This window comes from Dasypus novemcinctus, chromosome 5 (genome assembly GCF_030445035.2).
Source record: "Dasypus novemcinctus isolate mDasNov1 chromosome 5, mDasNov1.1.hap2, whole genome shotgun sequence".
Lineage (NCBI taxonomy): Eukaryota > Metazoa > Chordata > Mammalia > Cingulata > Dasypodidae > Dasypus > Dasypus novemcinctus.
In genome coordinates, this window is record NC_080677.1 from 103,702,025 (window position 1) to 103,711,323 (window position 9,299).

Below are 9,299 nucleotides of genomic sequence, written 5' to 3' on the forward strand. Positions count from 1 at the left end.
TATATTTAACAGATTCTGAAATGTAATTTTAAAAACATCTTAGCATCTTTGAAAGTGCCTTTCACAATCTATGACAATGTTTTATAATCATTCTTGGCCCGGAATGAATTTCCTTTCTTCATTTACTTGTCAGTCATTTATGGGGCGAGGTAGCAACCACCCTGATATCACTTTAAATTAAATTTTAGGCCTAAGGAATTTTTGTACCACACTAGTAGTTTGAATTCATGGTGTGATTCTGGTCTTGCAATTTATTTTTTTCTGGAGAAAATTCATTTTCCTTCTTCCTAATACTTATATAGAGACTTCCAAATTTCAATGTTGTCACTTTCTAGTTGGTACGTTTATATCTCATGAAACTTATGCTCTGAGTCTTGGTCTTTGGTGACACGGTTGTCCAGTTATGTGCCAGAATAAATTATGCAGTGAGTCCATTGTGGACCTTTTGTTTTCCTTCCCTTTTTACTGGTAAACAAAATAATGGTGTGTCTTACAGTTGATGATAATCTATATTTGAAGAAAAATGGTAAGTGAAATGTTTTCTTGAGTCTAGGGACTCAAAGCAAAGTTGAGTTTGCTAGTAGGATTGTTTTAAACATTCTGGGAAGGATCACTTCTCCCCTTTCATAACCATTTACAGGCCTTACGTTGGGTTGATGTGTCATGCCAGAAATTCAGGCACATAAGGAGTGTACTAGTTTCTTATTGCTAGTCCAATAACTCAATATCAGCTTACTGACTTGAAACAACACAAATATGTTATCTTTTTGGTTCTGTATGTCAGAAGTCTGAAATATATCTAATGGGGTGGAAATCAAGGGGTTGTCAGGGCTTCTTTCCTTCTGGAAACTCTAGGGGAGAATCTATTCATTGCCTTTTCCAGCTTCTCAAGGCCGCCCACATTCCTTGTGTCGGAATGCTTCACTCTGACCTCTGCTTTGTCATCACAACTTTTCTCACTCTGACCCTCTCTTGTGATTATGCTGGGTCTACTTGTATAAGACAAAAAAAATGCTCCCTATTTCAAGATCCTTAATTTATTCACGTCTGCATAGTCCTTTTAGCCATATAAAATAACATAGTAATAGGTTTGGGGGATTAAATCATGGACATTTTGGAGGAGGGGAAGGAATATTTTTCCATTCATCATAGCGATGGGCAATTAACTAAATAATTTATCTTAATTTTATTTGAAATTACCAGACATTATTAAACAAACTATGCTTTTTTTCTAGATTCCAAGAAATATGAAATTCTTATTATAATTTTCTACCAAATATCTGTCCTTCAAAGTAGTGTTTATCAAAATATCCATTCCAAGCTGATGCAAAACCATAAAATCTATGTTTTATTTAACCATGGGAATTATCTTTTAAATACTTTTAAACTGTATTTCCAATGTAGCTGCTATTTTGCCTTTTTATTAGGGTTCTATAGTCTATTCAGTCTTATTTATCAAGTATTTACTGAGAATGTTCCATGATCTAATGCTGCACATATATATGAGATCCTTTCACTGTCCCTTAAAGGTTGCTTGGCATGGCACCAAAAACAGAGCATGTTCATACCAGATACACTGTGTACTCTGAATTTGTGTGTGTGTGTGTGCATGTTTTAAAGTCAGGACCATCTAAATCAATTTGGTTATTCACTTATACAATGATGTGTTTATTCAGTATTCGGTAATTAGGCATTCCTATATGCCTGCTATCATGGTAACCACTGTGGATATACAGAGATATGTGTGTGTATATATGTGTATATACACTATATTCATATATATGCTTATATAGGTATATATATGTGTGTGTTTATATAATGGTATTGATGTACTTCCATCTATTTGGATATAGAGATATTTCCATTAGAAGTGTATATATATATACACACACACACACACATACAAACACAGATGTACAAATGTATTTATCAACAACTTGAAAGTGATAGGACGAGAATAATTAATCATTAAATATTTATATAAACTGTTATTCAGAAGTCATTCTCAACAGTATTGCTAGAAGTAATTTCTGGAGTATTTCAAATAATTTGGGTACAAAGAGAGCACTTCACAAATAATTAATAGTTGAAATAGCTAAGGACAAAAAGATCAGAAAGCACTTGGGCTTTTTCCTGTTCCAGGGAGATGGCTCTGAAGACAATGCCCTTCTTAAGATGGATGACTTCATTTGGCTTTGCCTGTAGTCTTCAAGGACAGCTGAATGAAGGGCATTGAAAAACTCAAGTACTGGGAAGTTTAAAAAATTAAAGAACAAGGATTCCAAGGTGATAGAAACCAGTAATGATTTAAGATTTGAATGTCTATTTGAGGAAATATATAGAGAATATTTCCTATTCTCAGAGTCCGTAAAAGTCACAGAGTGTTTATTTTTGTTTGTTTTTTTAAAATATTTTCTCCAAAGAGAATGGACATAAAGTGTATAACTTGAGAAGATCCTGGCTACTTTTATTTTTTCCTTCAGTTTTCTCGAAACCAATAGACATCATTAGCAGGAATGTGTATACATCAGCATTGCAAATGGAAACATTAGAAATATATCAATACTTGGACACTGCCCTAAACCTACTGACTCAGAATATTCAGGAAGAATAGCCAGGAAAATATATTTAAAACAAAGGAACAGCAAACAAAAGTCTGAACTTTTTCTGATGAATGACGCAAGGGAAGAGAAACTATTGCTATCAAGGAGTTTATAGTGCTTCAACAAGGTGAGTCTCAAATTAGTCAATCACAGACTAGCATAGAAAAAAAGTAGAGAAAGAGTACGTGAATTTGGAGAATATTAAGGAAATAAATTAAACCATATTTCTGTGTTTGTAACTAGAAGCCATTCAGTCATTTATTTTAAAATCAACATAATAAAATCTTTTGTGTATAATTCAAACATTCTGTCATTTGAGTAGGAAAACAGTTTGCTCATTTTTTCCTCTTTAGCTGAACAAGGGTCTAATTTTCTTCCATACCGCTCAGGTACACCATCAATTTCAGGCAACTCTTTTCCTCTACCACACATTATAAACTCACCCACTTTCATTAATTAAACATCCTCGGTTCTAGGCACATTAAAATGTTCAATAAATATTTGTCATTTAGTGTGCCACTCAGGGTTCTCAGAGAAATGGAACTAATAGAATACATGGACACACACACACACAGTATTGGCTCACATGGTTGTGAGGTTATGGGAGCTGGCAAGTGTGAGATCCGTAGGAAAGCTACAGGCTGGAAATTCTGGTAAGGATTGATATTGAAGTTGTCAGAAATACATAGGAGAGACCAACAAGCTGGAAGCTTAGAGAAGTAAAGATGGTGTAGTCTTGAGATATTATTTCTCCTTCTCTCTGGACCCTCAGTTCTTTGCTTTTAAAGCCTTCAACTGATTGGATGAGACCACCCAAATTACCAAGGGTACTTTCCTTTATTTAAAGTCAATTGATTGTAAGTGTTAATCCCATCTACAAAATACTCTACAAAAACATTTAGGTCAGTGTTTGACCAAAAACCTTGACATGGCAATCTAGCCAAGGCAACACATAAAATTAACCATCACTTAAATATTATTTAGTTAGTTTGTTATTAGATCAGTCTCAAAAAGGAAATGAACAAAGTAAAAAGGATATGATGAGAAAAATGATGCAATCCAGAGCATTCGGTTGAGCATTTTAAATTAAAGCATGATAGGAATGTGTGTGAGATACCTGCAAGTAGTCCAATAAATATTATTTAAAATAAATAGTATCAAATATTTGGATGAATAAATACTAGTCTTCATTTGTAATACTTCTCTACAGGGCAATAACCACTAGAATAATGTGACTGAAACCAATTTAGGTCATTAGAAGCTGGCTGAGCCACAATCCAGATTAAAACACATCTGGTGCTTTTATTCCCAAGGATAAATTTGCTTAGTAGTCAATTGGCAAAATCCTATCTATGTCCATATTTATGATTTAGACATTTGTTGCTATGGCTAGTGGGGTGTAAGGGCAGTAGGAGGGAGACAATGGATGCCAGCTTGTAGGAGGACTTTGAGGAGTCCCTTGAGGCAACTCTTCACAGGGTAGGAAGTTTCTTGTAAAATAAGCTGATTTCACTAACAGTGTCTGAATAGACTGGGGAATTTTACTTGAGTCTACTCTAACTCAGTTATGACATATCTGTATTTCCTAGGAATAGACTATAAACTAAAAGAGTAATCTTGCTAATTTCTTTAAGTCTTTAATGGTTCCAGAAATAATGTTTTAAAACCCACAAAACTGGAGTGTAAAGGATATGGAACAGAGCTGACCGTATCACTTTGAAAGAGGTTGCTGAATTCTCAGGGTGCAGGCATATTAATTGCTCCTAGTGTTCTGGGTGCAGGAATCAGTATTTCAGAGGAGGAGGAGTTGGTGGCAGGAATCAGTATTTCAAAGGAAGAGACGTTGATGGCATCAAAGTAGCCTGTGGAAAAGGGGAACAATGACTAGTAGACCAGATTCTCTAAATATTGTGCAGAAATATTGTGGGGAATGTTGCAGAAGAAGGAGCTTTTGTGTGACATGTAAGTGCATAGAAATAGCAAAATTCAGATTTAATAATACAGAGACACGTTTTGTGCCCATAATCTAGGAAAATTTAGGTAACAAATAAGAAAGTGTACTTGAAATAAACAATTTAATTTTTCTTACTGTGTCTTATTTCAACAGGGTTTTGTCATTAGTCTTATGATCTCCTGATCCTTACTATAAATGAATGAGTAGTGTTGGAAGACATACATTGTTTTCTGATTTAAGACAAGAAACAAAGATTGACTTATTCAGCAACTAATCCACTTTTCTGGAGGATGCAAAACTAATAAACAATTTATTTCTCAGACTCTCTTAAGCTAAAATTCTGCATGTGGACTTGAACCTTGTGTCAGATTTGCAGGAAGGAGTAGGCCACTGAGGTGGCAGTTATGTGCACAAAACTTGGATCTTCTGTCACGTGATGGAAGATGCACCTGCTTCTTGTAAGGCAGCTGTATCAGAGTTTCTTGACATTCAGTTCACAAGGTCACAGAAGCTAAGCTGTGAGTCGTTGTGTTAGTGGCATTTCTGCTAAAATTAACAGTGGGCACGGGGTGGAGGAGCTCTTACCTCTCATCCTTAATTCATGGTTACTTTGGTCTTAACTGGGTCTCTGGTACAAGTGGGGATCCTGTGGTGTAACTAATATCATTTATTAAACTTACTTATGCTTAAATTGGCTGGAGTAGATTCCTTTGTCTGCTTTTAAGACAGTGACTGACACATGCATCTACAATTGTTCTCCACCAAAGTGTAAGAACAATAACTTATAATGTTTGAGGCAATAAAATAGTAATTTGTTTCACAATAATGCCTTCATATACATAGTGCTTTCACATACATTATCTCATTTAATCTTTAGAGACGGAAGACTTCAGAAATTTGTAGAATAAATGCACTCTTAAAACACAAACAGAATCTAATCAACTTTCATCACCTCAACGGCAATCGCCCTAGACCATAATTGTTGTACATGTTTTCTCCTCTGCTCTTGTATAGGGTATTCTAAGTATAATAGCCAGAGTGATCTAATTAAAGCATGTCACTCCTCTGCAAAATCCACCTATGGACTTTAAACTCAATCAGATTTTGATGGCCTAAAGTCATCACAACTTTGTGCCATGTAGTTCCATATGCCTTTATCTTTTTGACATCATCTGTCCCTACGCTTCTCCCAGCTCGCTCAGCTACATCCACATCAACTTTCTTTCTCTTTATTGAACACAACCAGCTGATCTCTAACTTCAAAGCTTTTTGTTCTTCTCCCTCTTCCTAGAATGGTGCTTCACCATATATTAGCCTGCCTTATTGCTCATTCCTTACATCCTTCAAGTCTGCCTAAATGTTGCCTTCTTAGTAAAGACTTCCTTCATCACCATATGTAAAATAACAAACATCCCTTTTCAGCACTTTCCATTCTCTTCCCCTGCTATAGTTTTCTTCACAGCACTTATCATCAAATATCACATTTGTTTCACTGTCCAACTTTCTATACTAGAATTATAGCCCTGTGAAAGCAATGATTTTAGCCATTCCTTTGTTCTCTGCTGTCCCCACAGAACCTAGAACACAGGTGATACCCAATAACAATATGCTAAGGAAAGAAGGAAAGAAGTAAATAAGGAAGGAATGGAAAAGAGAGGGAGATAAAAGAAGGAAGGAAATAAAAATGAGAAAGCCAAATCTCAGGGGGAAAAAAAGATTTGCTGAAGTTACCATACCACGTAAGTACAAAACTCAGGCTCTTCTAGCCACAAATCCAGTGGAATACCACTAAACCAAGTTCCATGTATGATAAATTATATATGATCTTGATATTCATACTTTCAGTTCTAATCTGTTTGTCATGACAGCCTCCCACTTTTTTTTTTTTTAATTTGGCTATACTCATGTAAGTCAATGTGGGACCTATGTGAATGTTAGGGAAGTATATTCATTGAAGGCACTCAAAGAATGTCTTTTATTTCTTTTTCTCTCTTTTCTTTTCTTTCTTTCTTTTTTTTTTTTTGTACACAGGGTAAATTTTATTTTAGTGCAGGGTACACTTCACCCCATTAAAAATAAAATAAATTAATCAGTAAATTCTTGCCTGCTCACTTCTGGTTTATGTAAATATGCCCAGCTGTAATGAATTATAGGCATTATTAGCTCACTCACAAAGGGAAGGCTTCATTCTAGAGCTCCACTGGTAACAAAAGCATCTGAAATAAACTGAAAGAAGGTGGTTTGATTTGTAAGGTTTTCACAGAAGTGGGATATAACTCACCCATATAGAGTTTCCTTATATGATTAATTTTATAGCAAGTTAAAAGAAGGAAGTTTGATTGGGAGAGTGAAAATATAACACCCGCTTTCTTCATTGTAAAGAAAATTCCCCAAGAGATGTCCCATACTCAGAGGGAGGCCCTCAGTGACTGGCCCTCAGTCACTCAGACTAGGTGGTTATACAGCACATGCTCCAGAAGCTGGGAAGGGGCAGAAAGCTGGGTGCAGGGCTGGGTCCTGGGATATAAAATTAAGCCTCGAAGAAAGTTCTCCCCTTCTCCCCAATATCTCTCTGGGGGTGGGGAGGCAAGAGAGGTGAAACAGCATGTTCCTCACCTAGTTCACCTAGGGTGACACAGGGAACTTTATTCTTGAGGCTTATTTCCAAATGACCTAAGATTGCTCTTTGGCCATCAGAGGCTCCAGGGTTCCAGAGGATCGGGTCTGGCAGGTTATGCGTTAGCCAGCAGTGACATATGTCCATAAACTGGAGGTAAAAGCAGAAACAGAGACCCTCTTGAATTGACTCTTTTCCTTTGTCTAACAGAGCTTGGCAGTGCTCCTTGGCTTATAGTACCTTACATCTTGGATAAGTTTCTAGAAGTCTCTACAAGAAATGAAGAGTAATGACCAACTCTAACCCAAGGCTCAGGGGGAAGAACAGCAGCATTACAACCTGCTCTTAGGCCATAGTGGGTCTAACCTCTCCTCATCCCTTCTGTGGTTTTGGGAAAAGCTGTTAATAGCCCATGGTTGCTGGAGGGAGGCTTGGGGAGTATGTGCTAGGAAGCTCTCACTCAGGCCTTTCCCTGAGCAAGAGGAATTCTTGAAGAGGTAGGGGTGCTCCCAGCACTGCACCTCATCAGATCAGACTCCTGGAAACTCTAAGAAGAAAATGAACACAAACGGGGCAGGATTTAACAGATGCTGTTCAAATGTTAGTTCAGGCCACTTTCAGCTGGGTTCTGGGAAAACAGGCATCTCTCCTGCCAGCTCCTTAAGTCCAGCTGGCCAGCTATTTGAAGGAATCAGCCCACCAAAGACCCTCCTCCTTGTAAACTGGGGAATGGGGCTTCAGGGTGCTTTAAGGATTCCTTTCTATTAGAGGGTACCAGCTCACTTGCTGGTCAGAAACAGCTCCTCGGGATTCAGGGAGTCCAGACACTCCATCCTTTCCTTACCTACTCCACCAACAATTTGAGCTGTCCAGGATCTTCACATTTCTGGTTGAAGAAGGCCCTCCAGAGGACAGAAGCCAGCCTATGATCATATGGAAGGATTCTATCATCATATCCCAAGACTGTTATTTGTCATGAGGCTCTTGCTTTTCTTCGGGATATAGAATTAATCTCCATGACTCTGCCATTCCTGCTCAACATCGTCCCACATAAAATGGACTGTGAAATTACCTGTGCATTTCCCATTCCGGTCTTCCTACTTCATTGGGACAAGACATATCCAAACATGAAGCAAGATTATAAGAAACCATGAATTGAATGTATCAGACATCTGACACTTTATAAAGAATTTAAAGAAGACAGTTTTCTCCACACAGCTAGTGGACATGCTTGGGGCCACAGCCTTAATCTTTCATTTATTGTACTTCAAAGGTCCTGTGAATGCCATGACTTATCTTTGTGAGGGCAACAACCTTCTCCTCAACAGGCTATGAGGAATCCTTGGTAGTAGGAAGCTTATTTGTGATACTTCCTACTCAGCTACATGTCTCTTTCAGGAATGTGTACTTACTACCACATACTGGGGACTGGTTCATCTGAGACCACTGGGAAGTGTCAGACAGTGTCTTGCCTCACTGTCCTTGGGTTGGAGACACAGGTGCCAATTGGCAGGATACTGGCTCTACTAAGTCATGACAGTTTGGTTCCTAAGGACTCACAAAATCAACACCATGTTCCTCAACAACAGAGGATGTTATTTTTAAATAGAGGAAGATTGTTTATTTAAGAAGAGGAAAACTGGAATAATGCTTATTCTCAACCAGGCTTAGGTCAAATGCAGAGATAACTATTTGCAGTTATGATTGGCCCAATAAAAGCTTTGTATTTATTTGACAACATATTCTTAAATGAGTCTGTCTGAAAGGCACAATTCAGCAATAGATTGATTCTCATGGCATTTTAAATCTTTGGGTGAGCTGCTTCAGGTTAGAAATTAAAACATCATATTATATATCTACTAAATGGAGTTTAGTGCTTCAGGCATGTGAGCTTGTCTAAAAGTCTTAACAAAGAGTATCTGTTTTGTAAATGTCTCTTAAAGTAGAAAGATGTGAGTTTAAATGTTATGACAAAAACAAAGAAAGGCATATGGAGAATAATAAAACTATAAATTTAGGTTCATGACAAATGATATCACTCCAAACAGATCACTATTTTGAAAGAACAAATACACTTAAAATTTAATTTAGTAATATATAACTTTGTGAATTTCTTATTTGGAAC

At 37.1% G+C, this 9,299-nt stretch overlaps 1 pseudogene; it reads right to left on the reverse strand.

Annotated features, from left to right (window-relative positions):
• Window positions 1-7,852: 7,852 nt before the first annotated feature.
• LOC101426120 (ubiquinol-cytochrome c reductase complex assembly factor 1-like) lies at window positions 7,853-8,748 on the reverse strand (annotated as a pseudogene).
• Between the last annotated feature and the right edge of the window lie 551 nt (window positions 8,749-9,299).